The sequence below is a fragment of the Paramormyrops kingsleyae genome, unplaced genomic scaffold (assembly GCF_048594095.1).
Source record: "Paramormyrops kingsleyae isolate MSU_618 unplaced genomic scaffold, PKINGS_0.4 ups31, whole genome shotgun sequence".
NCBI lineage: Eukaryota > Metazoa > Chordata > Actinopteri > Osteoglossiformes > Mormyridae > Paramormyrops > Paramormyrops kingsleyae.
In genome coordinates, this window is record NW_027325969.1 from 154,730 (window position 1) to 180,395 (window position 25,666).

At 55.2% G+C, this 25,666-nt stretch overlaps 30 non-coding genes across 30 annotated transcripts; all 30 read left to right on the plus strand.

Annotated features, from left to right (window-relative positions):
• The first annotated feature begins 429 nt into the window (after positions 1-429).
• Positions 430-543, plus strand: LOC140584351 (U5 spliceosomal RNA). The gene has a single exon (XR_011986313.1). It is a non-coding gene; the product is annotated as a U5 spliceosomal RNA (small nuclear RNA).
• Positions 544-738: 195 nt separating this feature from the next.
• LOC140584452 (U2 spliceosomal RNA) lies at positions 739-930 on the plus strand. Its single transcript, XR_011986414.1, has one exon. It is a non-coding gene; the product is annotated as a U2 spliceosomal RNA (small nuclear RNA).
• A 416-nt stretch (positions 931-1,346) lies between these two features.
• LOC140584353 (U5 spliceosomal RNA) lies at positions 1,347-1,460 on the plus strand. Its single transcript, XR_011986315.1, has one exon. It is a non-coding gene; the product is annotated as a U5 spliceosomal RNA (small nuclear RNA).
• Positions 1,461-1,655: 195 nt separating this feature from the next.
• LOC140584463 (U2 spliceosomal RNA) lies at positions 1,656-1,847 on the plus strand. The gene has a single exon (XR_011986425.1). It is a non-coding gene; the product is annotated as a U2 spliceosomal RNA (small nuclear RNA).
• Positions 1,848-2,279: 432 nt separating this feature from the next.
• On the plus strand, positions 2,280-2,393 carry LOC140584354 (U5 spliceosomal RNA). The gene has a single exon (XR_011986316.1). It is a non-coding gene; the product is annotated as a U5 spliceosomal RNA (small nuclear RNA).
• Positions 2,394-2,588: 195 nt separating this feature from the next.
• Positions 2,589-2,780, plus strand: LOC140584474 (U2 spliceosomal RNA). Its single transcript, XR_011986436.1, has one exon. It is a non-coding gene; the product is annotated as a U2 spliceosomal RNA (small nuclear RNA).
• Positions 2,781-3,196: 416 nt separating this feature from the next.
• LOC140584355 (U5 spliceosomal RNA) lies at positions 3,197-3,310 on the plus strand. The gene has a single exon (XR_011986317.1). It is a non-coding gene; the product is annotated as a U5 spliceosomal RNA (small nuclear RNA).
• Positions 3,311-3,505: 195 nt separating this feature from the next.
• On the plus strand, positions 3,506-3,697 carry LOC140584485 (U2 spliceosomal RNA). Its single transcript, XR_011986447.1, has one exon. It is a non-coding gene; the product is annotated as a U2 spliceosomal RNA (small nuclear RNA).
• A 439-nt stretch (positions 3,698-4,136) lies between these two features.
• Positions 4,137-4,250, plus strand: LOC140584356 (U5 spliceosomal RNA). The gene has a single exon (XR_011986318.1). It is a non-coding gene; the product is annotated as a U5 spliceosomal RNA (small nuclear RNA).
• Positions 4,251-4,445: 195 nt separating this feature from the next.
• Positions 4,446-4,637, plus strand: LOC140584496 (U2 spliceosomal RNA). The gene has a single exon (XR_011986458.1). It is a non-coding gene; the product is annotated as a U2 spliceosomal RNA (small nuclear RNA).
• Positions 4,638-5,053: 416 nt separating this feature from the next.
• LOC140584357 (U5 spliceosomal RNA) lies at positions 5,054-5,167 on the plus strand. Its single transcript, XR_011986319.1, has one exon. It is a non-coding gene; the product is annotated as a U5 spliceosomal RNA (small nuclear RNA).
• Positions 5,168-5,362: 195 nt separating this feature from the next.
• LOC140584507 (U2 spliceosomal RNA) lies at positions 5,363-5,554 on the plus strand. The gene has a single exon (XR_011986469.1). It is a non-coding gene; the product is annotated as a U2 spliceosomal RNA (small nuclear RNA).
• A 440-nt stretch (positions 5,555-5,994) lies between these two features.
• On the plus strand, positions 5,995-6,108 carry LOC140584358 (U5 spliceosomal RNA). Its single transcript, XR_011986320.1, has one exon. It is a non-coding gene; the product is annotated as a U5 spliceosomal RNA (small nuclear RNA).
• Positions 6,109-6,303: 195 nt separating this feature from the next.
• On the plus strand, positions 6,304-6,495 carry LOC140584518 (U2 spliceosomal RNA). Its single transcript, XR_011986480.1, has one exon. It is a non-coding gene; the product is annotated as a U2 spliceosomal RNA (small nuclear RNA).
• A 416-nt stretch (positions 6,496-6,911) lies between these two features.
• LOC140584359 (U5 spliceosomal RNA) lies at positions 6,912-7,025 on the plus strand. Its single transcript, XR_011986321.1, has one exon. It is a non-coding gene; the product is annotated as a U5 spliceosomal RNA (small nuclear RNA).
• Positions 7,026-7,220: 195 nt separating this feature from the next.
• LOC140584529 (U2 spliceosomal RNA) lies at positions 7,221-7,412 on the plus strand. The gene has a single exon (XR_011986491.1). It is a non-coding gene; the product is annotated as a U2 spliceosomal RNA (small nuclear RNA).
• Positions 7,413-7,852: 440 nt separating this feature from the next.
• Positions 7,853-7,966, plus strand: LOC140584360 (U5 spliceosomal RNA). The gene has a single exon (XR_011986322.1). It is a non-coding gene; the product is annotated as a U5 spliceosomal RNA (small nuclear RNA).
• Positions 7,967-8,161: 195 nt separating this feature from the next.
• Positions 8,162-8,353, plus strand: LOC140584540 (U2 spliceosomal RNA). Its single transcript, XR_011986502.1, has one exon. It is a non-coding gene; the product is annotated as a U2 spliceosomal RNA (small nuclear RNA).
• A 433-nt stretch (positions 8,354-8,786) lies between these two features.
• Positions 8,787-8,900, plus strand: LOC140584361 (U5 spliceosomal RNA). The gene has a single exon (XR_011986323.1). It is a non-coding gene; the product is annotated as a U5 spliceosomal RNA (small nuclear RNA).
• A 195-nt stretch (positions 8,901-9,095) lies between these two features.
• LOC140584552 (U2 spliceosomal RNA) lies at positions 9,096-9,287 on the plus strand. Its single transcript, XR_011986514.1, has one exon. It is a non-coding gene; the product is annotated as a U2 spliceosomal RNA (small nuclear RNA).
• A 445-nt stretch (positions 9,288-9,732) lies between these two features.
• Positions 9,733-9,846, plus strand: LOC140584362 (U5 spliceosomal RNA). The gene has a single exon (XR_011986324.1). It is a non-coding gene; the product is annotated as a U5 spliceosomal RNA (small nuclear RNA).
• A 6,043-nt stretch (positions 9,847-15,889) lies between these two features.
• LOC140584142 (U2 spliceosomal RNA) lies at positions 15,890-16,077 on the plus strand. Its single transcript, XR_011986172.1, has one exon. It is a non-coding gene; the product is annotated as a U2 spliceosomal RNA (small nuclear RNA).
• A 427-nt stretch (positions 16,078-16,504) lies between these two features.
• LOC140584364 (U5 spliceosomal RNA) lies at positions 16,505-16,618 on the plus strand. The gene has a single exon (XR_011986326.1). It is a non-coding gene; the product is annotated as a U5 spliceosomal RNA (small nuclear RNA).
• Positions 16,619-16,813: 195 nt separating this feature from the next.
• LOC140584563 (U2 spliceosomal RNA) lies at positions 16,814-17,005 on the plus strand. The gene has a single exon (XR_011986525.1). It is a non-coding gene; the product is annotated as a U2 spliceosomal RNA (small nuclear RNA).
• A 423-nt stretch (positions 17,006-17,428) lies between these two features.
• On the plus strand, positions 17,429-17,542 carry LOC140584365 (U5 spliceosomal RNA). The gene has a single exon (XR_011986327.1). It is a non-coding gene; the product is annotated as a U5 spliceosomal RNA (small nuclear RNA).
• A 6,041-nt stretch (positions 17,543-23,583) lies between these two features.
• Positions 23,584-23,777, plus strand: LOC140584128 (U2 spliceosomal RNA). Its single transcript, XR_011986158.1, has one exon. It is a non-coding gene; the product is annotated as a U2 spliceosomal RNA (small nuclear RNA).
• A 432-nt stretch (positions 23,778-24,209) lies between these two features.
• On the plus strand, positions 24,210-24,323 carry LOC140584366 (U5 spliceosomal RNA). Its single transcript, XR_011986328.1, has one exon. It is a non-coding gene; the product is annotated as a U5 spliceosomal RNA (small nuclear RNA).
• Positions 24,324-24,518: 195 nt separating this feature from the next.
• On the plus strand, positions 24,519-24,710 carry LOC140584574 (U2 spliceosomal RNA). Its single transcript, XR_011986536.1, has one exon. It is a non-coding gene; the product is annotated as a U2 spliceosomal RNA (small nuclear RNA).
• Positions 24,711-25,114: 404 nt separating this feature from the next.
• LOC140584367 (U5 spliceosomal RNA) lies at positions 25,115-25,228 on the plus strand. Its single transcript, XR_011986329.1, has one exon. It is a non-coding gene; the product is annotated as a U5 spliceosomal RNA (small nuclear RNA).
• Positions 25,229-25,423: 195 nt separating this feature from the next.
• On the plus strand, positions 25,424-25,615 carry LOC140584585 (U2 spliceosomal RNA). Its single transcript, XR_011986547.1, has one exon. It is a non-coding gene; the product is annotated as a U2 spliceosomal RNA (small nuclear RNA).
• The last annotated feature ends 51 nt before the right edge of the window (positions 25,616-25,666 follow it).

A 25,666-nucleotide genomic window follows, 5' to 3' on the forward strand; every position in this document is an offset into this window, starting at 1 on the left:
TGTCGAAAGGCAGAACTGACTGACTGACTGACTGACTGACTGACTGAGTGAGTGAGTGAGTGAGTGAGTGAGTGAGTGAGTGAGTGACTAATAGACTGAGTGCTGTGAGGGGGGGGGCCCTGTCTGTGCGTGGCCCCCGTTTCCCGCCGTTTTTCTTTTTTTTTTTTTTTTTTTTTTTTTTTTTTAAAGGAAGGTGACACACTGTTTGTGCGGTGGACAGCTGCGCTGAGGTAAGGCATGATGTCATCTTTGCCTTTTGAATTTCCCCTCATGTTTGTTAAAATGATTGCTGTCTTTTGAGAGGACAGGAGGACAGGGAGGAGTCGGGGCCCCGAGGACGGCGGCTGCGACGCCCCTGGGCATTCTACTCCGAGCGGGGGCGTCACGCAGGCCCGGCTAACGGCGACGGGCTTGGCGGCGGCCCCATATCGACTCGGGTCTCTCTTCATCCCGTATAAATCTTTCGCCTTTTACTAAAGATTTCCGTGGAGAGGGATAGCGATGAGTTCATGGTATTTTTGGAGGCTCTGCCCAAGCAGAGCTGCACTGCTGCTGTCAAAGGAAGACTGGGCCCGGCTTAGCGGCTGGCGTTAGGTGCCCGGTGGCGCGGCTGTGGTCTCCCTGGATCACGCGTGGACTCGCTGGGCGACACCTGCCAGAGGGGCTGGTGAGGGCTGAGCCGCGCCAGCTCCGTCGGCATCCCGCATGCCGGCGCCCGGCGGGGCGCAATTTGTGGGTATCGCTTCTCGGCCTTTTGGCTAAGATCAAGTGTAGTATCTGTTCTTATCAGTTTAATATCTGATACGTCCCCCATGGAGGGGACCACATATTAAACGGATTTTTGGAACAGGGAGCCGGAAGTGGGGCTTGCCCCGTCCGCTCCACGCATCGACCCGGTATTGCAGTGCTTCCGGGAATGGTGCACCTCTACTGCCCCCTGTTGTCGAAAGGCAGAACTGACTGACTGACTGACTGACTGAGTGAGTGAGTGAGTGAGTGGCTAATAGACTGAGTGCTGTGAGGGGGGGGGCCCTGTCTGTGCGTGGCCCCCGTTTCCCGCCGTTTTTCTTTTTTTTTTTTTTTTTTTTTTTTTTTTTTTTTTAAAGGAAGGTGACACACTGTTTGTGCGGTGGACAGCTGCGCTGAGGTAAGGCATGATGTCATCTTTGCCTTTTGAATTTCCCCTCATGTTTGTTAAAATGATTGCTGTCTTTTGAGAGGACAGGAGGACAGGGAGGAGTCGGGGCCCCGAGGACGGCGGCTGCGACGCCCCTGGGCATTCTACTCCGAGCGGGGGCGTCACGCAGGCCCGGCTAACGGCGACGGGCTTGGCGGCGGCCCCATATCGACTCGGGTCTCTCTTCATCCCGTATAAATCTTTCGCCTTTTACTAAAGATTTCCGTGGAGAGGGATAGCGATGAGTTCATGGTATTTTTGGAGGCTCTGCCCAAGCAGAGCTGCACTGCTGCTGTCAAAGGAAGACTGGGCCCGGCTTAGCGGCTGGCGTTAGGTGCCCGGTGGCGCGGCTGTGGTCTCCCTGGATCACGCGTGGACTCGCCGGGCGACACCTGCCAGAGGGGCTGGTGAGGGCTGAGCCGCGCCAGCTCCGTCGGCATCCCGCATGCCGGCGCCCGGCGGGGCGCAATTTGTGGGTATCGCTTCTCGGCCTTTTGGCTAAGATCAAGTGTAGTATCTGTTCTTATCAGTTTAATATCTGATACGTCCCCCATGGAGGGGACCACATATTAAACGGATTTTTGGAACAGGGAGCCGGAAGTGGGGCTTGCCCCGTCCGCTCCACGCATCGACCCGGTATTGCAGTGCTTCCGGGAATGGTGCACCTCTACTGCCCCCTGTTGTCGAAAGGCAGAACTGACTGACTGACTGACTGACTGACTGAGTGAGTGAGTGAGTGAGTGAGTGAGTGAGTGAGTGACTAATAGACTGAGTGCTGTGAGGGGGGGGGCCCTGTCTGTGCGTGGCCCCCGTTTCCCGCCGTTTTTCTTTTTTTTTTTTTTTTTTTTTTTTTTTTTTAAAGGAAGGTGACACACTGTTTGTGCGGTGGACAGCTGCGCTGAGGTAAGGCATGATGTCATCTTTGCCTTTTGAATTTCCCCTCATGTTTGTTAAAATGATTGCTGTCTTTTGAGAGGACAGGAGGACAGGGAGGAGTCGGGGCCCCGAGGACGGCGGCTGCGACGCCCCTGGGCATTCTACTCCGAGCGGGGGCGTCACGCAGGCCCGGCTAACGGCGACGGGCTTGGCGGCGGCCCCATATCGACTCGGGTCTCTCTTCATCCCGTATAAATCTTTCGCCTTTTACTAAAGATTTCCGTGGAGAGGGATAGCGATGAGTTCATGGTATTTTTGGAGGCTCTGCCCAAGCAGAGCTGCACTGCTGCTGTCAAAGGAAGACTGGGCCCGGCTTAGCGGCTGGCGTTAGGTGCCCGGTGGCGCGGCTGTGGTCTCCCTGGATCACGCGTGGACTCGCTGGGCGACACCTGCCAGAGGGGCTGGTGAGGGCTGAGCCGCGCCAGCTCCGTCGGCATCCCGCATGCCGGCGCCCGGCGGGGCGCAATTTGTGGGTATCGCTTCTCGGCCTTTTGGCTAAGATCAAGTGTAGTATCTGTTCTTATCAGTTTAATATCTGATACGTCCCCCATGGAGGGGACCACATATTAAACGGATTTTTGGAACAGGGAGCCGGAAGTGGGGCTTGCCCCGTCCGCTCCACGCATCGACCCGGTATTGCAGTGCTTCCGGGAATGGTGCACCTCTACTGCCCCCTGTTGTCGAAAGGCAGAACTGACTGACTGACTGACTGACTGAGTGAGTGAGTGAGTGAGTGGCTAATAGACTGAGTGCTGTGAGGGGGGGGGCCCTGTCTGTGCGTGGCCCCCGTTTCCCGCCGTTTTTCTTTTTTTTTTTTTTTTTTTTTTTTTTTTTTTTTTAAAGGAAGGTGACACACTGTTTGTGCGGTGGACAGCTGCGCTGAGGTAAGGCATGATGTCATCTTTGCCTTTTGAATTTCCCCTCATGTTTGTTAAAATGATTGCTGTCTTTTGAGAGGACAGGAGGACAGGGAGGAGTCGGGGCCCCGAGGACGGCGGCTGCGACGCCCCTGGGCATTCTACTCCGAGCGGGGGCGTCACGCAGGCCCGGCTAACGGCGACGGGCTTGGCGGCGGCCCCATATCGACTCGGGTCTCTCTTCATCCCGTATAAATCTTTCGCCTTTTACTAAAGATTTCCGTGGAGAGGGATAGCGATGAGTTCATGGTATTTTTGGAGGCTCTGCCCAAGCAGAGCTGCACTGCTGCTGTCAAAGGAAGACTGGGCCCGGCTTAGCGGCTGGCGTTAGGTGCCCGGTGGCGCGGCTGTGGTCTCCCTGGATCACGCGTGGACTCGCCGGGCGACACCTGCCAGAGGGGCTGGTGAGGGCTGAGCCGCGCCAGCTCCGTCGGCATCCCGCATGCCGGCGCCCGGCGGGGCGCAATTTGTGGGTATCGCTTCTCGGCCTTTTGGCTAAGATCAAGTGTAGTATCTGTTCTTATCAGTTTAATATCTGATACGTCCCCCATGGAGGGGACCACATATTAAACGGATTTTTGGAACAGGGAGCCGGAAGTGGGGCTTGCCCCGTCCGCTCCACGCATCGACCCGGTATTGCAGTGCTTCCGGGAATGGTGCACCTCTACTGCCCCCTGTTGTCGAAAGGCAGAACTGACTGACTGACTGACTGACTGACTGACTGAGTGAGTGAGTGAGTGAGTGAGTGAGTGAGTGAGTGAGTGACTAATAGACTGAGTGCTGTGAGGGGGGGGGCCCTGTCTGTGCGTGGCCCCCGTTTCCCGCCGTTTTTCTTTTTTTTTTTTTTTTTTTTTTTTTTTTTAAAGGAAGGTGACACACTGTTTGTGCGGTGGACAGCTGCGCTGAGGTAAGGCATGATGTCATCTTTGCCTTTTGAATTTCCCCTCATGTTTGTTAAAATGATTGCTGTCTTTTGAGAGGACAGGAGGACAGGGAGGAGTCGGGGCCCCGAGGACGGCGGCTGCGACGCCCCTGGGCATTCTACTCCGAGCGGGGGCGTCACGCAGGCCCGGCTAACGGCGACGGGCTTGGCGGCGGCCCCATATCGACTCGGGTCTCTCTTCATCCCGTATAAATCTTTCGCCTTTTACTAAAGATTTCCGTGGAGAGGGATAGCGATGAGTTCATGGTATTTTTGGAGGCTCTGCCCAAGCAGAGCTGCACTGCTGCTGTCAAAGGAAGACTGGGCCCGGCTTAGCGGCTGGCGTTAGGTGCCCGGTGGCGCGGCTGTGGTCTCCCTGGATCACGCGTGGACTCGCTGGGCGACACCTGCCAGAGGGGCTGGTGAGGGCTGAGCCGCGCCAGCTCCGTCGGCATCCCGCATGCCGGCGCCCGGCGGGGCGCAATTTGTGGGTATCGCTTCTCGGCCTTTTGGCTAAGATCAAGTGTAGTATCTGTTCTTATCAGTTTAATATCTGATACGTCCCCCATGGAGGGGACCACATATTAAACGGATTTTTGGAACAGGGAGCCGGAAGTGGGGCTTGCCCCGTCCGCTCCACGCATCGACCCGGTATTGCAGTGCTTCCGGGAATGGTGCACCTCTACTGCCCCCTGTTGTCGAAAGGCAGAACTGACTGACTGACTGACTGACTGACTGAGTGAGTGAGTGAGTGGCTAATAGACTGAGTGCTGTGAGGGGGGGGGCCCTGTCTGTGCGTGGCCCCCGTTTCCCGCCGTTTTTCTTTTTTTTTTTTTTTTTTTTTTTTTTTTTTTTTTAAAGGAAGGTGACACACTGTTTGTGCGGTGGACAGCTGCGCTGAGGTAAGGCATGATGTCATCTTTGCCTTTTGAATTTCCCCTCATGTTTGTTAAAATGATTGCTGTCTTTTGAGAGGACAGGAGGACAGGGAGGAGTCGGGGCCCCGAGGACGGCGGCTGCGACGCCCCTGGGCATTCTACTCCGAGCGGGGGCGTCACGCAGGCCCGGCTAACGGCGACGGGCTTGGCGGCGGCCCCATATCGACTCGGGTCTCTCTTCATCCCGTATAAATCTTTCGCCTTTTACTAAAGATTTCCGTGGAGAGGGATAGCGATGAGTTCATGGTATTTTTGGAGGCTCTGCCCAAGCAGAGCTGCACTGCTGCTGTCAAAGGAAGACTGGGCCCGGCTTAGCGGCTGGCGTTAGGTGCCCGGTGGCGCGGCTGTGGTCTCCCTGGATCACGCGTGGACTCGCCGGGCGACACCTGCCAGAGGGGCTGGTGAGGGCTGAGCCGCGCCAGCTCCGTCGGCATCCCGCATGCCGGCGCCCGGCGGGGCGCAATTTGTGGGTATCGCTTCTCGGCCTTTTGGCTAAGATCAAGTGTAGTATCTGTTCTTATCAGTTTAATATCTGATACGTCCCCCATGGAGGGGACCACATATTAAACGGATTTTTGGAACAGGGAGCCGGAAGTGGGGCTTGCCCCGTCCGCTCCACGCATCGACCCGGTATTGCAGTGCTTCCGGGAATGGTGCACCTCTACTGCCCCCTGTTGTCGAAAGGCAGAACTGACTGACTGACTGACTGACTGACTGACTGAGTGAGTGAGTGAGTGAGTGAGTGAGTGAGTGAGTGAGTGACTAATAGACTGAGTGCTGTGAGGGGGGGGGCCCTGTCTGTGCGTGGCCCCCGTTTCCCGCCGTTTTTCTTTTTTTTTTTTTTTTTTTTTTTTTTTTTTAAAGGAAGGTGACACACTGTTTGTGCGGTGGACAGCTGCGCTGAGGTAAGGCATGATGTCATCTTTGCCTTTTGAATTTCCCCTCATGTTTGTTAAAATGATTGCTGTCTTTTGAGAGGACAGGAGGACAGGGAGGAGTCGGGGCCCCGAGGACGGCGGCTGCGACGCCCCTGGGCATTCTACTCCGAGCGGGGGCGTCACGCAGGCCCGGCTAACGGCGACGGGCTTGGCGGCGGCCCCATATCGACTCGGGTCTCTCTTCATCCCGTATAAATCTTTCGCCTTTTACTAAAGATTTCCGTGGAGAGGGATAGCGATGAGTTCATGGTATTTTTGGAGGCTCTGCCCAAGCAGAGCTGCACTGCTGCTGTCAAAGGAAGACTGGGCCCGGCTTAGCGGCTGGCGTTAGGTGCCCGGTGGCGCGGCTGTGGTCTCCCTGGATCACGCGTGGACTCGCTGGGCGACACCTGCCAGAGGGGCTGGTGAGGGCTGAGCCGCGCCAGCTCCGTCGGCATCCCGCATGCCGGCGCCCGGCGGGGCGCAATTTGTGGGTATCGCTTCTCGGCCTTTTGGCTAAGATCAAGTGTAGTATCTGTTCTTATCAGTTTAATATCTGATACGTCCCCCATGGAGGGGACCACATATTAAACGGATTTTTGGAACAGGGAGCCGGAAGTGGGGCTTGCCCCGTCCGCTCCACGCATCGACCCGGTATTGCAGTGCTTCCGGGAATGGTGCACCTCTACTGCCCCCTGTTGTCGAAAGGCAGAACTGACTGACTGACTGACTGACTGAGTGAGTGAGTGAGTGAGTGGCTAATAGACTGAGTGCTGTGAGGGGGGGGGCCCTGTCTGTGCGTGGCCCCCGTTTCCCGCCGTTTTTCTTTTTTTTTTTTTTTTTTTTTTTTTTTTTTTTTTAAAGGAAGGTGACACACTGTTTGTGCGGTGGACAGCTGCGCTGAGGTAAGGCATGATGTCATCTTTGCCTTTTGAATTTCCCCTCATGTTTGTTAAAATGATTGCTGTCTTTTGAGAGGACAGGAGGACAGGGAGGAGTCGGGGCCCCGAGGACGGCGGCTGCGACGCCCCTGGGCATTCTACTCCGAGCGGGGGCGTCACGCAGGCCCGGCTAACGGCGACGGGCTTGGCGGCGGCCCCATATCGACTCGGGTCTCTCTTCATCCCGTATAAATCTTTCGCCTTTTACTAAAGATTTCCGTGGAGAGGGATAGCGATGAGTTCATGGTATTTTTGGAGGCTCTGCCCAAGCAGAGCTGCACTGCTGCTGTCAAAGGAAGACTGGGCCCGGCTTAGCGGCTGGCGTTAGGTGCCCGGTGGCGCGGCTGTGGTCTCCCTGGATCACGCGTGGACTCGCCGGGCGACACCTGCCAGAGGGGCTGGTGAGGGCTGAGCCGCGCCAGCTCCGTCGGCATCCCGCATGCCGGCGCCCGGCGGGGCGCAATTTGTGGGTATCGCTTCTCGGCCTTTTGGCTAAGATCAAGTGTAGTATCTGTTCTTATCAGTTTAATATCTGATACGTCCCCCATGGAGGGGACCACATATTAAACGGATTTTTGGAACAGGGAGCCGGAAGTGGGGCTTGCCCCGTCCGCTCCACGCATCGACCCGGTATTGCAGTGCTTCCGGGAATGGTGCACCTCTACTGCCCCCTGTTGTCGAAAGGCAGAACTGACTGACTGACTGACTGACTGACTGAGTGAGTGAGTGAGTGAGTGAGTGAGTGAGTGAGTGAGTGACTAATAGACTGAGTGCTGTGAGGGGGGGGGCCCTGTCTGTGCGTGGCCCCCGTTTCCCGCCGTTTTTCTTTTTTTTTTTTTTTTTTTTTTTTTTTTTTTTTTAAAGGAAGGTGACACACTGTTTGTGCGGTGGACAGCTGCGCTGAGGTAAGGCATGATGTCATCTTTGCCTTTTGAATTTCCCCTCATGTTTGTTAAAATGATTGCTGTCTTTTGAGAGGACAGGAGGACAGGGAGGAGTCGGGGCCCCGAGGACGGCGGCTGCGACGCCCCTGGGCATTCTACTCCGAGCGGGGGCGTCACGCAGGCCCGGCTAACGGCGACGGGCTTGGCGGCGGCCCCATATCGACTCGGGTCTCTCTTCATCCCGTATAAATCTTTCGCCTTTTACTAAAGATTTCCGTGGAGAGGGATAGCGATGAGTTCATGGTATTTTTGGAGGCTCTGCCCAAGCAGAGCTGCACTGCTGCTGTCAAAGGAAGACTGGGCCCGGCTTAGCGGCTGGCGTTAGGTGCCCGGTGGCGCGGCTGTGGTCTCCCTGGATCACGCGTGGACTCGCCGGGCGACACCTGCCAGAGGGGCTGGTGAGGGCTGAGCCGCGCCAGCTCCGTCGGCATCCCGCATGCCGGCGCCCGGCGGGGCGCAATTTGTGGGTATCGCTTCTCGGCCTTTTGGCTAAGATCAAGTGTAGTATCTGTTCTTATCAGTTTAATATCTGATACGTCCCCCATGGAGGGGACCACATATTAAACGGATTTTTGGAACAGGGAGCCGGAAGTGGGGCTTGCCCCGTCCGCTCCACGCATCGACCCGGTATTGCAGTGCTTCCGGGAATGGTGCACCTCTACTGCCCCCTGTTGTCGAAAGGCAGAACTGACTGACTGACTGACTGACTGACTGAGTGAGTGAGTGAGTGAGTGAGTGAGTGAGTGAGTGACTAATAGACTGAGTGCTGTGAGGGGGGGGGCCCTGTCTGTGCGTGGCCCCCGTTTCCCGCCGTTTTTCTTTTTTTTTTTTTTTTTTTTTTTTTTTTTTTAAAGGAAGGTGACACACTGTTTGTGCGGTGGACAGCTGCGCTGAGGTAAGGCATGATGTCATCTTTGCCTTTTGAATTTCCCCTCATGTTTGTTAAAATGATTGCTGTCTTTTGAGAGGACAGGAGGACAGGGAGGAGTCGGGGCCCCGAGGACGGCGGCTGCGACGCCCCTGGGCATTCTACTCCGAGCGGGGGCGTCACGCAGGCCCGGCTAACGGCGACGGGCTTGGCGGCGGCCCCATATCGACTCGGGTCTCTCTTCATCCCGTATAAATCTTTCGCCTTTTACTAAAGATTTCCGTGGAGAGGGATAGCGATGAGTTCATGGTATTTTTGGAGGCTCTGCCCAAGCAGAGCTGCACTGCTGCTGTCAAAGGAAGACTGGGCCCGGCTTAGCGGCTGGCGTTAGGTGCCCGGTGGCGCGGCTGTGGTCTCCCTGGATCACGCGTGGACTCGCCGGGCGACACCTGCCAGAGGGGCTGGTGAGGGCTGAGCCGCGCCAGCTCCGTCGGCATCCCGCATGCCGGCGCCCGGCGGGGCGCAATTTGTGGGTATCGCTTCTCGGCCTTTTGGCTAAGATCAAGTGTAGTATCTGTTCTTATCAGTTTAATATCTGATACGTCCCCCATGGAGGGGACCACATATTAAACGGATTTTTGGAACAGGGAGCCGGAAGTGGGGCTTGCCCCGTCCGCTCCACGCATCGACCCGGTATTGCAGTGCTTCCGGGAATGGTGCACCTCTACTGCCCCCTGTTGTCGAAAGGCAGAACTGACTGACTGACTGACTGACTGACTGACTGACTGACTGAGTGAGTGAGTGAGTGAGTGAGTGAGTGAGTGAGTGACTAATAGACTGAGTGCTGTGAGGGGGGGGGCCCTGTCTGTGCGTGGCCCCCGTTTCCCGCCGTTTTTCTTTTTTTTTTTTTTTTTTTTTTTTTTTTTTTAAAGGAAGGTGACACACTGTTTGTGCGGTGGACAGCTGCGCTGAGGTAAGGCATGATGTCATCTTTGCCTTTTGAATTTCCCCTCATGTTTGTTAAAATGATTGCTGTCTTTTGAGAGGACAGGAGGACAGGGAGGAGTCGGGGCCCCGAGGACGGCGGCTGCGACGCCCCTGGGCATTCTACTCCGAGCGGGGGCGTCACGCAGGCCCGGCTAACGGCGACGGGCTTGGCGGCGGCCCCATATCGACTCGGGTCTCTCTTCATCCCGTATAAATCTTTCGCCTTTTACTAAAGATTTCCGTGGAGAGGGATAGCGATGAGTTCATGGTATTTTTGGAGGCTCTGCCCAAGCAGAGCTGCACTGCTGCTGTCAAAGGAAGACTGGGCCCGGCTTAGCGGCTGGCGTTAGGTGCCCGGTGGCGCGGCTGTGGTCTCCCTGGATCACGCGTGGACTCGCCGGGCGACACCTGCCAGAGGGGCTGGTGAGGGCTGAGCCGCGCCAGCTCCGTCGGCATCCCGCATGCCGGCGCCCGGCGGGGCGCAATTTGTGGGTATCGCTTCTCGGCCTTTTGGCTAAGATCAAGTGGATTTTACGCTCTTTTTATCGCTTTTAACGGACTGCGTCGGGTTTTTTAGAGGAAGGCACGGCAAACCTAATGCGTGACCAGTAGGTGGCTTGACCGCCGCTGCCACGGGGCGACCCGTGCCTTCCTTTTAGCCTTTTATCCCTGCTTTTATTTTCGTTTTTATTAGGCTGGGGATCCCGCAGTGGCTGGTGGCCTGTCCGCCGCCCTGCCGGGTGAACTGGTGTTTTTATTTTTTAGTTGCTTTTATAGTTTAGCATTCCTCGGCTCATCCCGGATTGGCGGACGGCGGCCGGACCACGGCGGACGTCGGGACCACGGCGGCAGGAGGACTCTGCTCCAGGAACGACGTCGGTGGACCATCCCGGATGTCGACGGCCGGCGGAGCTGCGAGGAAGCCCTTCAGCGGGCCGTGGCTGGTAGCAGGCGGTGGCCTGCGTAATACCGCCCGGTTCTGCTGGAGGGCCGAAGGGGAGGTAGGCACCTTCCCCGACCGCCTGGCCTTCATCCGGGAGGTGGCCTTCGGGGAGCTGGGCCTGCGCATGGAGGACATCCTGTGTGTGCAGCGGAATGGACCTTTCCAGTTCTTCGAGGTCACCCTGTCCACCGACGAGAGCTACACCAAGGTCCTGGAGCGGAGCAAGGAGAGGGCCCAGCACCCTCTCCTGGGACGATACACCGTTGAGCCGCTGTGGTGGCCCGACAAGCGGGTAATTACGGTACATTGTTTTAACCCGCATGTGTCCGGCGAAGCCGTCCGCCAGTTCTTGAACAAGTATGTGGACCTCCTTCCTGGCCACAAGGACATCCGGGATGAGCTGGGGATCTGGACTGGTCGACGCCAGTTCCAGGCCCGCCTGCGCCCGGACGCTAATGGGGCGGGCGGTTTTAGTCATCCCCCAGCCTATTTTAATCTACAGGGCAATAAGGCTTACTTGTTTTATTCCGGACAGCCTCCCTTCTGCCGACAGTGTCACACCTTTGGACATACTCTGGAGGGATGCGCCAACCTGCGCTGCCGCAACTGCCTGGAGCCGGGGCACATGGCCAGGGACTGCAAGGGCCCCCGTCGCTGCATCCACTGCAACGGTGAGGACCATCTGGCTCGTTCCTGCCCCCAACGGAAAACGTCATACGCCGACGCTCTGTTAGGCAGCAGAGCTGTCGGCAAGGAGAGTGGTGGGGGAGCGCAAGCCCCCACGTCCGGGCAGGAACAGTCGGCGGCGGGGGCAGGAGGAGATGCCCTGGCCGAGGTGGAGGAGGCCCCAGCGACAGCGACTGCAATGCAGGAGGGGTCTCCAGTCCTGGCTCCAGGTGTCAGCAGCAGGAGGAGAAAGAGCGGCGCATCCCCCCGGAGGAGGAAGAAGAGCAGAAGGGAGGCACAACCCGACGCATCCAGCCCTCCGGCTGCCACCTTGCCAGCAGTGGCGGCCGGGGACCAAGGCCGAGAGAGTCCCCCCTCCCCGACATTGGGGGCCCCCCATCTGGTGTGGGACTTGGGACAGTCCCCTGCGCCCCCCCAGGAGTACAGCAGTGTGCAGGACAAAGCAAATGAACAGGAGTACCTGGGGGGGCTGGAACTGGGGGGCCTTTTGGGTTTGACTGAGGAGGGGGGGCAGTAATGCGGTATTGTTTTTAATGGCTGGCTTTTATTATTTTAGTGTGTTGTTTGTAATTGTATTTTACCTTTTTAACATTTCATGGCCAATTTTAATATTGTCACCTTGAATGTCAGGGGTTTGAGGAACGTTTTAAAGCGCACATCTGTTTTTAATCAGCTGGCATCTTCTCCCTTCAGCATTTGTTTTCTGCAGGAAGTCCACCTCCGGGACCAGCGGGACGAGGCTCTCTTTTCACGACAATGGAAGAGGGGTAGATCCTACTGGAGCGTAGGTGGTGTCCACTCCTCAGGCGTCGGGATCCTTTTTGGCGACCGCGCCTTTGAAGAAGTAAGATCGTTTACCGTTCTTCAAGGTAGGGTTTTGGGGGTGGACGCCACATGGAGGGGACAGCGCCTCCGGGCCATATGTGTCTACGCTCCAGTGGAGGCCTCGTCCCGTATAACTCTCTTTGAAGAGTTGTCCCCGTTCTGTGTCACAGATCGACACTTGATTTTAGGAGGGGACTTTAACATCTCGTTGGAGGGTAGACAGGATGTCAGCTCTGGGCACTTTCGCCATTTTATTCGTTCCTTTAAACTTGTTGATGGTTTTAAGATATGCAACCCCAGCATGCCGGGCTTCACCTGGCACAATAGTCGCGGAGCCAGCAGTCGCATCGACTATATTTTAGCCTCACCCCCCGTTGTTTTTAAAAAGGTGTCCCTCTCCCCACAGTGGCCCACTGACCACTTGGCAGTGGAGGCCACTGTTTCCATAGACGCCCCTGAATATGGGGGTGGCTATTGGAAAATGAACCTGCAGATCCTGGAGGAGAGCGATTTTAGACACCTTTTTTTAGATCACTTCTCCGAGTGGCAGAAGGACAAGCCTACCTTCCCCTCCGTGGCCGAATGGTGGGAGAGTGTGAAGGATAGGATCCGAACCTTCTCCATGCAGTACAGCAAGCAGCGCAGGATGGAGAAGAAATTCTCCATTCTGCAGCTGGAGAGAAGGTTGCGGGATGAATACGCCGCTCACAACAGCGGGGGCACCATCGACCACGAGCGACTGCTGGATATAAAGGGTGAGCTGAGGCGCCTGCATGCACAGGCTGCCTCGGCCCAAATGCTCCGCGACAGAATGTTCTTTTTGGAAAACAATGAAAAGTGCAATACTCATTTTTTCCAGAGAGCCAGGGAAGCCCGGGAGGAGAAGACCTTCGACTCTCTCCGGGCCTTAAACGGCGATACGGTAACAACAACATCAGACATGCTGGAGGTTGCTAAATTGTTTTATCACAATCTTTTTAAGGTTAGGGACACGGACCCGGTTGCAGGGGAGCGGTTCCTAGACAACACCTCACCTTGCCTTCCCAGTGACATTCGTGACGGCTTAGAAGCCCCCATCACCTTGGCCGAGCTGACCGCAGTGCTTGGCAAGATGAACCGCCGCAAGGTACCGGGCCTTGATGGGCTCCCGGTGGAATTTTATTCCACTTTTTGGGATGTCCTCGGGCCGGAATTACTGCAGGTTGTAGAGGACGTTCAGCGCCGGGGTTTGCTCACTAGGAGCATGAGGTCAGGGGTTCTTTCTTTGTTGCACAAGAAGGGTGATCGTGCCGACCTTGGCAACTGGAGGCCCCTGACCATGCTTTGTGTAGACACAAAGCTCATCGCAAAGACCCTTACAGAACGCCTGAAGAAGGCCATGGCTCATCTGGTTCACAGCGATCAGACGTGTGGAGTACCGGGTCGATCGGCGACGTGGAACCTCCATCTCATCCGCGACGCCATCGCCTGGGTGGAGGACAGGAACCTCCCTCTCCTGCTGGTCAGCTTGGACCAGGAGAAAGCCTTCGACCGGGTAGATCACCGCTTCCTGTTTCAAGTATTGGGTAAGTTTGGCTTTGGACCCAATTACCTGGGGTGGTTACACACTTTGTATAACGAAGTTGGGAGCCATGTTGTTATCAATGGCTTCCTGAGTGACTTGGTGCCCCAGCTGAGTGGAGTGAGGCAGGGATGTCCCCTCTCCCCCCTCCTCTACGCGCTCTATATAGAGCCACTGGCGTGCGCCATTCGCACCCACCCCGGGGTCGATGGCCTTCTTATCCCAGGAAGTCGGGGGAAAACTGTTAAACTGACCCAGTACGCAGACGACACCACCCTTTTCGTCTGCTCGGATCAGTCTCTCGGTCATGCCATGAGCCTTGTTCATGCGTTCGGTAGGGCCTCCGGCGCGACGCTCAACCTCAGTAAGTCGGTGGCCAAGTATTTCGGCAGCTGGAAGGCGAGGGAGGGCGTCGCAGGGGGTCTCACCCTCTGTGACGGACCTCTCAAAGTGTTGGGGGTCAACTTCCTTTCGGATGGTGCCGCCCGTTTGAACTGGGAGGAGCGGTTGGCGATCGCCAGGCGGAAGATCGGACTGTGGAAGTCCAGGTCCCTGTCCTTCCAAGGTAAGGTCTTAGCCTTAAAAGTGGATATTCTTCCCACCCTGCTCTACCTTGCACATGTGTACCCTTTGCCCCGCTTCATGCGCAGAGGCCTGACGAGAGACGTTTTCAACCTCGTCTGGGGGGGCAGGTACGAGTACGTGCGTAGGGAAGTGATGTATCTCGGAAAGGACAGTGGGGGGAGGGATGTTATTGACTTTCCTCTCAAGCTTGACTGCCTGTTCTTCTCGCAGCTCTGCACGCGCCTGGCAGCTCCCCTCGAGCACCCCCATCAGCACTTTGTGCGTCTGTGGCTGGCTCTCCCCATGAGACGCCTGGTGGCGTCGTGGACCAACCTCGGCCCCAAGGCTGAGACCCTGCCGGCCCACTACAGCCACGCTGTCAAGTGGAGTAAGTTTATTCCGGCAGGTGTCAAGACAGAGGCCTTGACCAAGCATAGAGCGCTTTACAGGGCTTTGCTTGGTCATAGGGATACTCGGGCCATGTTGGGCCTGGAGGAAGGCACATGGGCGAGAATCCAGCCTAAGGGTTTGGATCACAGGCTGCAGGACCTGAACTGGCAGTGCCTTCATGGTAAGCTGCCAGTCAGGGACGTCTTACATAGGCATAAGCTGACCAGACACCCCCGCTGCCCCAGGGCCGAGTGCAGCGAGGATGAGACCATCAGGCACGTGTTTTGGGACTGTGGGCATGCACAGAGAGTTTGGGGGTTGGTAGCGGGCCTGTGTGGACGTGTGGACCCGCAGCCCGGTCTGACCTACGACAAGGTGTTGAAGGGGTGGGACCCCAAGCTCCATAACCCCTTCGGCCCCTGGATGTGGCTGCTGGTCAGCATTACCAAGCGAGAGCTGTGGGATGCCAGGACCGCGCTCATCCGCAGAGGGGTTCATCTGGAGGCACAAGGGGTGTTCCGTAAAATCCGGGCCGACTTGGGTTTCAGGATGGAGACTGACGTCATCCAGCGGGGCTACCACGAGGCCAAGGAGAGGTGGAAGGGCCTCTTTTGGCTTTAGCTCCGTTTCGTTTAGGTGGTGACGCTCCATTCTACAGGGTGGACATGACGCACCTTTCTGGAGCACACAGAAGGTACTTTGGGTTTTAGGTGAGTGTGCTTTGTTTTTTTGTGCGTGTGTTGTATTTCAAATACTTTTTTAATAATTGCATGTACAGAATTTATTGTGCACTACTGGTTGATCACTTTTAGCACGTATTTATTAATATTAACATTATCTATTAACATTTTAATCTATTTGGTGTGCTTTGTTTCTGTGATTAACCGTATTTTATGCCCGAAGTCTCAGATTTTATGTGTGTGGATGGTGTATAACCCTGTTTTAACCCGACCCTTGTGTTTGAAATTTGTGGTCTGTGGGTCTGTTCCTCTTTTAAGGTTTTAACCTTTTAATGGCTTGCATTTGAGGTGACATTTTATTTGTAGAAATGGCCAGATGAATGTAATTAAAGGGTAAATGTGTGTAATTTTAATTGTTGATTTTATTACTGTTTTGATTATTTTATGGTATATAGTTCTGCATAATTTGTTTGTTTAATACTGTTTTAATATGTCTTATTATTATGATTCTATTGTATTGCCATTGATGTGTATTATGTTAAAAATTTCAACCTTTTACATTGTTGTAATATTTGTTTGTGATGTATGCTGGAAAGGTTGTTTTAATATGCATGGATGACGATGCCAATTTTAAAAGTGTAGGTTTGATGTTTATATGTTTTGATCAGGTGGTGTTGATTTAAATGATGTGCAGAACTGTTTAATAAAGTATGGAAAAAAAAAAAATCTGTTCTTATCAGTTTAATATCTGATACGTCCCCCATGGAGGGGACCACATATTAAACGGATTTTTGGAACAGGGAGCCGGAAGTGGGGCTTGCCCCGTCCGCTCCACGCATCGACCCGGTATTGCAGTGCTTCCGGGAATGGTGCACCTCTACTGCCCCCTGTTGTCGAAAGGCAGAACTGACTGACTGACTGACTGACTGACTGAGTGAGTGAGTGAGTGAGTGAGTGAGTGAGTGACTAATAGACTGAGTGCTGTGAGGGGGGGGGCCCTGTCTGTGCGTGGCCCCCGTTTCCCGCCGTTTTTCTTTTTTTTTTTTTTTTTTTTTTTTTTTTTAAAGGAAGGTGACACACTGTTTGTGCGGTGGACAGCTGCGCTGAGGTAAGGCATGATGTCATCTTTGCCTTTTGAATTTCCCCTCATGTTTGTTAAAATGATTGCTGTCTTTTGAGAGGACAGGAGGACAGGGAGGAGTCGGGGCCCCGAGGACGGCGGCTGCGACGCCCCTGGGCATTCTACTCCGAGCGGGGGCGTCACGCAGGCCCGGCTAACGGCGACGGGCTTGGCGGCGGCCCCATATCGACTCGGGTCTCTCTTCATCCCGTATAAATCTTTCGCCTTTTACTAAAGATTTCCGTGGAGAGGGATAGCGATGAGTTCATGGTATTTTTGGAGGCTCTGCCCAAGCAGAGCTGCACTGCTGCTGTCAAAGGAAGACTGGGCCCGGCTTAGCGGCTGGCGTTAGGTGCCCGGTGGCGCGGCTGTGGTCTCCCTGGATCACGCGTGGACTCGCCGGGCGACACCTGCCAGAGGGGCTGGTGAGGGCTGAGCCGCGCCAGCTCCGTCGGCATCCCGCATGCCGGCGCCCGGCGGGGCGCAATTTGTGGGTATCGCTTCTCGGCCTTTTGGCTAAGATCAAGTGTAGTATCTGTTCTTATCAGTTTAATATCTGATACGTCCCCCATGGAGGGGACCACATATTAAACGGATTTTTGGAACAGGGAGCCGGAAGTGGGGCTTGCCCCGTCCGCTCCACGCATCGACCCGGTATTGCAGTGCTTCCGGGAATGGTGCACCTCTACTGCCCCCTGTTGTCGAAAGGCAGAACTGACTGACTGACTGACTGACTGAGTGAGTGAGTGAGTGAGTGAGTGAGTGAGTGACTAATAGACTGAGTGCTGTGAGGGGGGGGGCCCTGTCTGTGCGTGGCCCCCGTTTCCCGCCGTTTTTCTTTTTTTTTTTTTTTTTTTTTTTTTTTTTAAAGGAAGGTGACACACTGTTTGTGCGGTGGACAGCTGCGCTGAGGTAAGGCATGATGTCATCTTTGCCTTTTGAATTTCCCCTCATGTTTGTTAAAATGATTGCTGTCTTTTGAGAGGACAGGAGGACAGGGAGGAGTCGGGGCCCCGAGGACGGCGGCTGCGACGCCCCTGGGCATTCTACTCCGAGCGGGGGCGTCACGCAGGCCCGGCTAACGGCGACGGGCTTGGCGGCGGCCCCATATCGACTCGGGTCTCTCTTCATCCCGTATAAATCTTTCGCCTTTTACTAAAGATTTCCGTGGAGAGGGATAGCGATGAGTTCATGGTATTTTTGGAGGCTCTGCCCAAGCAGAGCTGCACTGCTGCTGTCAAAGGAAGACTGGGCCCGGCTTAGCGGCTGGCGTTAGGTGCCCGGTGGCGCGGCTGTGGTCTCCCTGGATCACGCGTGGACTCGCCGGGCGACACCTGCCAGAGGGGCTGGTGAGGGCTGAGCCGCGCCAGCTCCGTCGGCATCCCGCATGCCGGCGCCCGGCGGGGCGCAATTTGTGGGTATCGCTTCTCGGCCTTTTGGCTAAGATCAAGTGGATTTTACGCTCTTTTTATCGCTTTTAAAGGACTGCGTCGGGTTTTTTAGAGGAAGGCACGGTGACCCTAATGCGTGACCAGTAGGTGGCTTGACCGCCGCTGCCACGGGGCGACCCGTGCCTTCCTTTTAGCCTTTTATCCCTGCTTTTATTTTCGTTTTTATTAGGCTGGGGATCCCGCAGTGGCTGGTGGCCTGCCCGCCGCCCTGTTGGGTGAACTGGTGTTTTTTATTCTTAGGTGTTTTTAATAGTTTAGCATTCCTCGGCTCATCCCGGATTGGCGGACGGCAGCAGGACCACGGCGGACGTCGGGACCACGGCGGCAGGAGGACTCTGCTCCAGGAACGACGTCGGTGGACCATCCCGGATGGCGACGGCCGGCGGTGCTGCGAGGAAGCCCTTCAGCGGGCCGTGGCTGGTAGCAGGCGGTGGCCTGCGTAATACCGCCCGGTTCTGCTGGAGGGCCGAAGGGGAGGTGGGCACCTTCCCTGACCGCCTGGCCTTCATCCGGGAGGTGGCCTTCGGGGAGCTGGGCCTCCGCATGGAGGATATCCTCTGTGTGCAGCGGAATGGACCTCACCAGTTCTTCGAGGTCACCCTGTCCACCGACGAGAGTTACTCCAAGGTCCTGGAGCGGAGCAAGGAGAGGGCCCAGTACCCTCTCCTGGGTCAGTATACCATCGAGCCGCTGTGGTGGCCCGACAAGCGAGTGATAACTGTACATTGTTTCAATCCTCATATCACCGCCGAGGCCGTCCGCCAGTTCCTGAACAAGTATGTGGACCTCCTTCCTGGCCACAAGGACATTCGGGATGAGCTGGGGATCTGGACTGGTCGACGCCAGTTCCAGGCCCGCCTGCGCCTGGACGCTAATGGCGCGGGCGGTTTTAGTCATCCCCCAGCCTATTTTAATTTGCAGGGTAACAAGGCTTACTTGTTTTATTCTGGACAGCCTCCCTTCTGCCGACAGTGCCATAGTTTTGGACACACTCTGGAGGGGTGCGCCAACCTGCGCTGTCGGAACTGCCTGGAGCCGGGGCATATGGCCAGGGACTGCAAGGGCCCCCGTCGCTGTATCCACTGTAACGGTGAGGACCATCTGGCTCGTTCCTGCCCTCAACGGAAAACATCATACGCCGACGCTCTGTCAGGCAGCAGAGTCGTCGGCAAGGAGAGTGGTGGGGGAGCGCAAGCCCCCACATTAGGGCAGGAACAGCCGGCGGCGGGGGCAGGAGGAGAAGCCCTGGCCGAGGTGGAGGAGGCCCCAGGGACAGTCACAGCGATGCAGGAGGGGTCTCCAGTCCTGGCTCCGGGCGTCAGCAGCAGGAGGAGGAAGAGCGGCGCATCCCCCCGGAGGAGGAAGAAGAGCAGAAGGGAGGTACAACCCGACGCTTCCAGCCCTCCGGCTGCCACCTTGCCAGCAGTGGCGGCCGGGGACCAAGGCCGAGAGAGTCCCCCCTCCCCGACGTTGGGGGCCCCCCATCTGGTGTGGGACTTGGGACAGTCCCCTGCGCCCCCCCAGGAGTACAGTAGTGTACAGGACAAAGCCAATGAACAGGAGTACCTGGGGGGGCTGGAACTGGGGGGCCTTTTGGGTTTGACTGAGGAGGGGGGGCAGTAACGCGGTATTGTTTTTTAATGGCTGGCTTTTATTATTTTAGTGTGTTGTTTTTAATTGTATTTTACCTTTTTAACATTTCATGGCCAATTTTAATATTGTCACCTTGAATGTCAGGGGTTTGAGGAACGTTTTAAAGCGCACATCTGTTTTTAATCAGCTGGCATCTTCTCCCTTCAGCATTTGTTTTCTGCAGGAAGTCCACCTCCGGGACCAGCGGGACGAGGCTCTCTTTTCACGACAATGGAAGAGGGGTAGATCCTACTGGAGCGTAGGTGGTGTCCACTCCTCAGGCGTCGGGATCCTTTTTGGCGACCGCGCCTTTGAAGAAGTAAGATCGTTTACCGTTCTTCAAGGTAGGGTTTTGGGGGTGGACGCCACATGGAGGGGACAGCGCCTCCGGGCCATATGTGTCTACGCTCCAGTGGAGGCCTCGTCCCGTATAACTCTCTTTGAAGAGTTGTCCCCGTTCTGTGTCACAGATCGACACTTGATTTTAGGAGGGGACTTTAACATCTCGTTGGAGGGTAGACAGGATGTCAGCTCTGGGCACTTTCGCCATTTTATTCGTTCCTTTAAACTTGTTGATGGTTTTAAGACATGCAACCCCAGCATGCCGGGCTTCACCTGGCATAATAGTCGCGGAGCTAGCAGTCGCATCGATTACATTTTAGCCTCACCCCCCGTTGTTTTTAAAAAGGTGTCCCTCTCCCCACAGTGGCCCACTGACCATTTGGCAGTGGAGGCCACTGTTTCCATAGACGCCCCTGAATATGGGGGCGGCTATTGGAAAATGAACCTGCAGATCCTGGAGGAGAGCGATTTTAGACACCTTTTTTTAGATCACTTCTCCGAGTGGCAGAAGGACAAGCCTACCTTCCCCTCCGTGGCTGAATGGTGGGAGAGTGTGAAGGATAGGATCCGAACCTTCTCCATGCAGTACAGCAAGCAGCGCAGGATGGAGAAGAAATTCTCCATTCTGCAGCTGGAGAGAAGGTTGCGGGATGAATACGCCGCTCACAACAACGGGGGCGCCATCGATCACGAGCGACTGCTTGGCATAAAGGGTGAGCTGAGGCGCCTGCATGAACAGGCTGCCTCGGCCCTAATGCTCCGCGACAAAATGTGCCTGTTGGAAAACAATGAAAAGTGCAACGCCTTTTTTTTCCAGAGAGCCAGGGAAGCCCGGGAGGAGAAGAGCTTTGTCTCTCTCCGTGCCTCAAATAGCAACAAGGTAACTACAACATCAGACATGCTGGAGGTTGCAAAATTGTTTTATTGTGATCTTTTTAAGGTTAGGGACACGGACCCGGTTGCAGGGGAGCGGTTCCTAGACAACATCTCACCTTGTCTTCCCAGTGACATTCGTGACGGCTTAGAAGCCCCCATCACCTTGGCCGAGCTGACCGCAGTGCTTGGCAAGATGAACCGCCGCAAGGTACCGGGCCTTGATGGGCTCCCGGTGGAATTTTATTCCACCTTTTGGGATGTCCTCGGGCCGGAATTACTGCAGGTTGTAGAGGACGTTCAGCGCCGGGGTTTGCTCACTAGGAGCATGAGGTCAGGGGTTCTTTCTCTGTTGCACAAGAAGGGCGATCGTGCCGACCTTGGCAACTGGAGGCCCCTGACCATGCTTTGTGTAGACACAAAGCTCATCGCAAAGACCCTTACCGAACGCCTGAAGAAGGCCATGGCTCATCTGGTACACAGCGATCAGACGTGTGGAGTACCGGGTCGATCGGCGACGTGGAACCTCCATCTCATCCGCGACGCCATCGCCTGGGTGGAGGACAGGAACCTCCCTCTCCTGCTGGTCAGCTTGGACCAGGAGAAAGCCTTTGACCGGGTAGATCACCGCTTCCTGTTTCAAGTATTGGGTAAGTTTGGCTTTGGACCCAATTATCTGGGGTGGTTACACACTTTGTATAACGAAGTTGGAAGCCATGTTGTTATCAATGGCTTCCTGAGTGACTTGGTGCCCCAGCTGAGTGGAGTGAGGCAGGGATGTCCCCTCTCCCCCCTCCTCTACGCGCTCTATATAGAGCCACTGGCGTGCGCCATTCGCACCCACCCCGGGGTCGATGGCCTTCTTATCCCAGGAAGTCGGGGGAAAACTGTTAAACTGACCCAGTACGCAGACGACACCACCCTTTTCGTCTGCTCGGATCAGTCTCTCGGTCATGCCATGAGCCTTGTTCATGCATTCGGTAGGGCCTCCGGCGCGACGCTCAACCTCAGTAAGTCGGTGGCCAAGTATTTCGGCAGCTGGAAGGCGAGGGAGGACGTCGCAGGTGGTCTCACCCTCTGTGACGGACCTCTCAAAGTGTTGGGGGTCAACTTCCTTTCGGATGGTGCCGCCCGTTTGAACTGGGAGGGGCGGTTGGCGATCGCCAGGCGGAAGATCGGACTGTGGAAGTCCAGGTCCCTGTCCTTCCAAGGTAAGGTTTTAGCCTTAAAAGTGGATATTCTTCCCACCCTGCTCTACCTTGCACATGTGTACCCTTTGCCCCGCTTCATGCGCAGAGGCCTGACGAAGGACGTTTTCAACCTCGTCTGGGGGGGCAGGTACGAGTACGTGCGTAGGGAAGTGATGTATCTCGGAAAGGACAGTGGGGGGAGGGATGTTATTGACTTTCCTCTCAAGCTTGACTGCCTGTTCTTCTCGCAGCTCTGCGCGCGCCTGGCAGCTCCCCTCGAGCACCCCCATCAGCACTTTGTGCGTCTGTGGCTGGCTCTCCCCATGAGACGTCTGGTGGCGTCGTGGACCAACCTCGGCCCCAAGGCTGAGACCCTGCCGGCCCACTACAGCTACGCTGTCAAGTGGAGTAAGTCTTTTCCGGCAGGTGTCAAGACAGAGGCCTTGACCAAGCATAGAGCGCTTTACAGGGCTTTGCTTGGTCATAGGGATACTCGGGCCATGCTGGGCCTGGAGGAAGGCACATGGGCGAGAATCCAGCCTAAGGGTTTGGATCACAGGCTGCAGGACCTGAACTGGCAGTGCCTTCATGGTAAGCTGCCAGTCAGGGACGTCTTACATAGGCATAAGCTGACCAGACACCCCCGCTGCCCCAGGCCCGAGTGCAGTGAGGATGAGACCATCAGGCACGTGTTTTGGGACTGTGGGCATGCACAGAGAGTTTGGGGGTTGGTAGCGGGCCTGTGTGGACGTGTGGACCCGCAGCCCGGTCTGACCTACGACAAGGTGTTGAAGGGGTGGGACCCCAACCTCCATAACCCCTTCGGCCCCTGGATGTGGCTGCTGGTCAGCATTACCAAGCGGGAGCTGTGGAATGCCAGGACCGCGCTCATCCGCAGAGGGGTTCATCTGGAGGCACAAGGGGTATTCCGTAAAATCCGGGCCGACTTGGGTTTCAGGATGGAGACTGACGTCATCCAGCGGGGCTATCACGAGGCCAAGGAGAGGTGGAAGGGCCTCTTTTGGCTTTAGCCCCGTTTCGTTTAGGTGGTGACGCTCCATTCTACAGGGTTGACGTGACGCACTTTTCTGAAGCACACAGGAGGTACTTCGGGTTTTAGGTGAGTGTGCTTTGTTGTTTTTGTGCGTGTGTTTTAATTAAAATGTTTTTAACTAACAGCATGTGCATAATCAATTAAGCATGGTTTTGGTTGATCTTTTTTAGCACTTATTTATTAATATTAATAATCATTGTATTTATTAACATCTAACATTTTACTTGTTGTGCTGTATATTAAGTGATTGACCATGTTTTATTCCCGAGGTGCTGATTTTAAGTGTTTGGAAATATGTATGACCCTGTCTCAACCTGACCCTGGCGTAGAGGTTGGAGGTCGGCGGGTGTGTTCCTCTTTTAATGGTTTTAGTTTTTAATAGGTGGCATTTATGGTGACATTTTATTTTTGTAAATGGCCATTTAATTGTAGTTGTGTTTTAATTGTTATTGTAACGTATTGGTGGTTTTATAGTTGTGTGTCTTTTTGCAGTTCTGGAGAGGTTTTGTTTAATGTTGTTTTAATAATGCTCTGTTTTGTATAGCATATATAAGTAGCACTGTGTGTTGAGAATGTTTTAGCCTTTTATAAAGTATTTATGGATATATATTTTTACTAATTTGTGAACCTAAAAGGCTGTTTTATTATGTTTTGATTACAGTGCTAATTGATGCTAATTGATGTATATATGCTTTGTGTATTGGTATGATTTTAATTGTTGTACAGAACTGTTTAATAAAGTATTGGAAAAAAAAAAAAAAAAATCTGTTCTTATCAGTTTAATATCTGATACGTCCCCCATGGAGGGGACCACATATTAAACGGATTTTTGGAACAGGGAGCCGGAAGTGGGGCTTGCCCCGTCCGCTCCACGCATCGACCCGGTATTGCAGTGCTTCCGGGAATGGTGCACCTCTACTGCCCCCTGTTGTCGAAAGGCAGAACTGACTGACTGACTGACTGACTGACTGAGTGAGTGAGTGAGTGAGTGAGTGAGTGAGTGAGTGACTAATAGACTGAGTGCTGTGAGGGGGGGGGCCCTGTCTGTGCGTGGCCCCCGTTTCCCGCCGTTTTTCTTTTTTTTTTTTTTTTTTTTTTTTTTTTTTAAAGGAAGGTGACACACTGTTTGTGCGGTGGACAGCTGCGCTGAGGTAAGGCATGATGTCATCTTTGCCTTTTGAATTTCCCCTCATGTTTGTTAAAATGATTGCTGTCTTTTGAGAGGACAGGAGGACAGGGAGGAGTCGGGGCCCCGAGGACGGCGGCTGCGACGCCCCTGGGCATTCTACTCCGAGCGGGGGCGTCACGCAGGCCCGGCTAACGGCGACGGGCTTGGCGGCGGCCCCATATCGACTCGGGTCTCTCTTCATCCCGTATAAATCTTTCGCCTTTTACTAAAGATTTCCGTGGAGAGGGATAGCGATGAGTTCATGGTATTTTTGGAGGCTCTGCCCAAGCAGAGCTGCACTGCTGCTGTCAAAGGAAGACTGGGCCCGGCTTAGCGGCTGGCGTTAGGTGCCCGGTGGCGCGGCTGTGGTCTCCCTGGATCACGCGTGGACTCGCCGGGCGACACCTGCCAGAGGGGCTGGTGAGGGCTGAGCCGCGCCAGCTCCGTCGGCATCCCGCATGCCGGCGCCCGGCGGGGCGCAATTTGTGGGTATCGCTTCTCGGCCTTTTGGCTAAGATCAAGTGTAGTATCTGTTCTTATCAGTTTAATATCTGATACGTCCCCCATGGAGGGGACCACATATTAAACGGATTTTTGGAACAGGGAGCCGGAAGTGGGGCTTGCCCCGTCCGCTCCACGCATCGACCCGGTATTGCAGTGCTTCCGGGAATGGTGCACCTCTACTGCCCCCTGTTGTCGAAAGGCAGAACTGACTGACTGACTGACTGAGTGAGTGAGTGAGTGACTAATAGACTGAGTGCTGTGAGGGGGGGGGCCCTGTCTGTGCGTGGCCCCCGTTTCCCGCCGTTTTTCTTTTTTTTTTTTTTTTTTTTTTTTTTTTTTAAAGGAAGGTGACACACTGTTTGTGCGGTGGACAGCTGCGCTGAGGTAAGGCATGATGTCATCTTTGCCTTTTGAATTTCCCCTCATGTTTGTTAAAATGATTGCTGTCTTTTGAGAGGACAGGAGGACAGGGAGGAGTCGGGGCCCCGAGGACGGCGGCTGCGACGCCCCTGGGCATTCTACTCCGAGCGGGGGCGTCACGCAGGCCCGGCTAACGGCGACGGGCTTGGCGGCGGCCCCATATCGACTCGGGTCTCTCTTCATCCCGTATAAATCTTTCGCCTTTTACTAAAGATTTCCGTGGAGAGGGATAGCGATGAGTTCATGGTATTTTTGGAGGCTCTGCCCAAGCAGAGCTGCACTGCTGCTGTCAAAGGAAGACTGGGCCCGGCTTAGCGGCTGGCGTTAGGTGCCCGGTGGCGCGGCTGTGGTCTCCCTGGATCACGCGTGGACTCGCCGGGCGACACCTGCCAGAGGGGCTGGTGAGGGCTGAGCCGCGCCAGCTCCGTCGGCATCCCGCATGCCGGCGCCCGGCGGGGCGCAATTTGTGGGTATCGCTTCTCGGCCTTTTGGCTAAGATCAAGTGTAGTATCTGTTCTTATCAGTTTAATATCTGATACGTCCCCCATGGAGGGGACCACATATTAAACGGATTTTTGGAACAGGGAGCCGGAAGTGGGGCTTGCCCCGTCCGCTCCACGCATCGACCCGGTATTGCAGTGCTTCCGGGAATGGTGCACCTCTACTGCCCCCTGTTGTCGAAAGGCAGAACTGACTGACTGACTGACTGACTGAG